The sequence below is a fragment of the Kogia breviceps genome, chromosome 15, assembly GCF_026419965.1.
Source record: "Kogia breviceps isolate mKogBre1 chromosome 15, mKogBre1 haplotype 1, whole genome shotgun sequence".
In the NCBI taxonomy this organism is placed as follows: Eukaryota; Metazoa; Chordata; class Mammalia; order Artiodactyla; family Physeteridae; genus Kogia; species Kogia breviceps.
Window position 1 is genome coordinate 88,781,085 of NC_081324.1, and position 3,448 is coordinate 88,784,532.

General features: G+C 42.3%; 1 pseudogene; it reads left to right on the forward strand.

Annotated features, from left to right (window-relative positions):
* Nucleotides 1-443: 443 nt before the first annotated feature.
* LOC136792658 (proton-coupled zinc antiporter SLC30A9, mitochondrial pseudogene) lies at nucleotides 444-3,166 on the forward strand (annotated as a pseudogene).
* The last annotated feature ends 282 nt before the right edge of the window (nucleotides 3,167-3,448 follow it).

Genomic DNA, 3,448 nt, shown 5'->3' on the forward strand with positions numbered 1-3,448 from the left:
GGTATTAGGGTGACATCCCAGATCAAAGCAGACACGTGTGGGGAATTAAGGCAGAGGCCACAAGTCAGGGTAGACACACATGGGTAATCGGGAGACACCCCAGGCTAGAGCAGACACCTCAGGAATAAGGGGGAAATCCCAGATCAGAGTCTGCACACCTAGGAAATAAGGAAGATGTCCCAGGACGGTGTGGACGCACTTCTTCAGATTCTTCCCGCACTGCTCCCTGTGCACATGGGGTTTAAATTCCCCTCAGACAGGCTGTCCTTTTTATGGGTAACATCTGGTCACTCGGGATCTTTGAAACATCTGGAAGTCTGTGATGGCTAGAGAATCGAACCTCAGAACACTACAGTTGATAAAGCTTCAGGAGATGAATACGTAAGCTGCCTCTTCACCTCCTTTACTCATGGGACCAGCTCATTACAGTGTGTGCAGTTGTCATGGTAACAGGTGCCAGACAGGAGGCAAAAATTCCAAAAAGCTTGGAGAAGATGGTTTTATAAGTCACTCCCGGCTGCCAGTGACTTAAACCTGATTCTTTTCTCGCTTAAGCAGCAAACAGGGTTGGTTTTTGGTTTTGGGGGGGTTTTTTGCTTGCATTTTTGAAAAGGCTATGTTAGTACCAATTCCAGGCAGAGCTGCAGTCAGGGCTCAGTAGTATAATCAGGACCACAGACTCTTTAGCACGTAATTCTGCCTTCTTGATTAAAGTCATTGTCAAGCTTCACATGTCATCACCTGAAAGGTTCAAACTCAGATCATCATTAATATCAGTAGACCCAGACTTTAAACAAAAAAACTACCAGTCATTTTATGAAAAATACTACACAAGGTACTGAAACAAGAAGTTCAATAACATACTGTTTTCCACAGTGACTGCACCAATTTACACTCCCACCAACAGTGTGGGAGGCTTCCCTTTCCCCCACAGCCTCACCGTAGTTGGTTAATTTTAATGAACAGGGAGTTAACCCCGCAGAGCAACAAAGCCACGAGCTCCCCCCACACAGAGGCTCCCTTCAGCAGGAACCGGGATTCTCAGCATCTGCTTCCCCTGCCCCAGCCTTGTTGCTGTGAATGAGTTTCGTAAGTGCGCCCGGGCCAAAGGAATGTCATTGTACAAGTGTGTAATGGAAAGTCGTGATCCTAGTACAAATGTTACATTATTGGAGGGAACTGCAGCAGCGTTGGGAGTGACGGTAGAAGCCACTTGTATGGGCCTTACTTCTATAACAGGCTATCCGCTGTGTGACAGCCTAGCTTCTTTGGGTGTGGGCACCTTATTAGGCGCGGTCTCCGCATTCCTCGTGTGCACTGACACAGAAGCACTCTTAGCGCGATCCGGACAGCCAGCACAGGTACAACCCGTTCTCACTTGAACTCCTGGACAACGACCCATCAGTAAGGGCAATTCGTGGTGTTAAAGCCACAGATCTAGGATTAGGGGACGGAAGATTTAAGGCAGTAGATTTCGGTGGACGAGTTGTTACGAGATCATATTTGGAAAAACAAGATCTTGACCAAATGCTACAAGAAATTCAAGAAGTGAAGACTCCTGAAGAACTAGAGACCTTTATGCTTAAACATGGAGAAAATGTTACTGATACTTTAGGAGGTGAAGTAGATAGACTTGAGAAGGAACTGAAAAAACGAAATCCTGAAGTTCGACATGTAGATTTGGAGATACTATCGACTTGACGCGATGAATCACCTTGGAGGGAGCCTTGGAAACAAGTTTGTGCAGACTGCTTTCCCACACTGAAGGGGCAAATGCCGTTCCGAAGGCGTTCTGTTTTGTTTTAAGATAGAGGAAACATTTACGTAAAGAGCAATTCAACAGTCCACAGAACCAAAACAACTTCTTACTTCTAAGAGACATATGACAAGTTGAATCAATTTGGAAATCATGTTTTTCTGTTTCAACGGGGAACATTTTGGTTACTTATATCGTTTGTAATTTCTCAGTTTAGCCCGTCAGTGTGTACTGTACCTTGCAGTCATGTTTCCTTTCTTCACTTTGGTAAAAAATAAGGGGCACCCATAAGATTATGATTTTTAATTTTGTTGCCAGGGAAGATTTCACTCCTTCAAAACCTGTCAATCTTGAACATTCTGGCTAAATCTTGGTTTGCGGTTTTTAAAACAGTCACTCCGTTTCAAAGTCTGTCTTTCCTTATCGAATGTAAACATTATTGTAACGTACCTGGTGTTTTTCGCCCTGAGCGCCAGGAGCTACACTCTCCTAACCTAGTTTTCCATCAAGGTTCATTCCAGAAGGGGCTTTGCTACTGAGCCGAAGGAAGAGATTTCAGTACACTCTTTCAGGTCATGCTACTCGCCATTTTGTAAGATTTCTTTCCTCTTCTTTGCTTTTTTTTCCCTTGTTTAGTTTAATTTTCCTAGTGGTAGGAAATATGAAATAGCCCTAGATGTTTCCATGGGCCAGTGTGATGGCTGGTTTTTTTTGTTTCTTAACTGGCTTCGGTGCCATAATGTGTATTTACTAGGAGATAATGCATTTATAAACATTTTAACATTCTGTAAAGTGGACTCGAAGTATTTATAATTTTACAGACAGGACAGCATTTTATTTTGATTTATTTTAAAAGAGGCACTACTTAACTTATGGAAATCTGAACTGTGGGATATTTCTTGCTTCAAGAGATAGAGAAGTAAACCTCTTATGTGGAAACTTATGGCCATGACTTCTGTATAATATCATAGTCAGTAGTGTGTCTGTAACATGAGTTTCTTGCAGTTACAAATGGGCATTTACCATAATGTTTGATTATAACATTATGTGATAAGTAGCTTTCTAATGATCATAAGGTATCAAGGTGAAAAAACATGCAACTCAGTAATGGAAAATTTAGTGCAAAACTACAGCTGTGTCTCCATTCATCAAAAGAATTCCTATGCACTTTAAATTGTTTGGGTACCAGTGAGAATTGTCCATGCAAGAGTGGTAGCTGGGTGAATAATCTCTTTGCCGGAGAAGTGAGTGCTTAAGGACCTAGGTCAGTGTCTTAAAATGTATTTAGATTGAAGCTTATGAATTATAGCAAATTATAATGCTGGAAACAAAAAATGAATATTTGATTAAAGGATTTTTTTAAAAAAGATGCTCTGAGGTCTGAAGCATGTACTTGAGGTAGGGGTTCCAGCACTGGTTAATCTGATGAAAGGGAACGTGGAGCTGGACGTGTAAAACCCTTCTGAAGGATGTTTCAGAGCCACAAGTGCAGTTACTCCAGTGAAGTACTGAAGAGAGGAATGGTTGCTTGTCTTGGAGGGACCATGAAAAGAGGTGCCACTTTGTCATGATGCTCCCAAGGAAAACTGGGAGCTATATGGGTGACCCACTGCCCTTCTGAGGTCATAGCTGGAGTTGTAATTCTGTAGGAGATGGAACATGGCTTCCCATTAGAATAGAAGCAGTCACTCA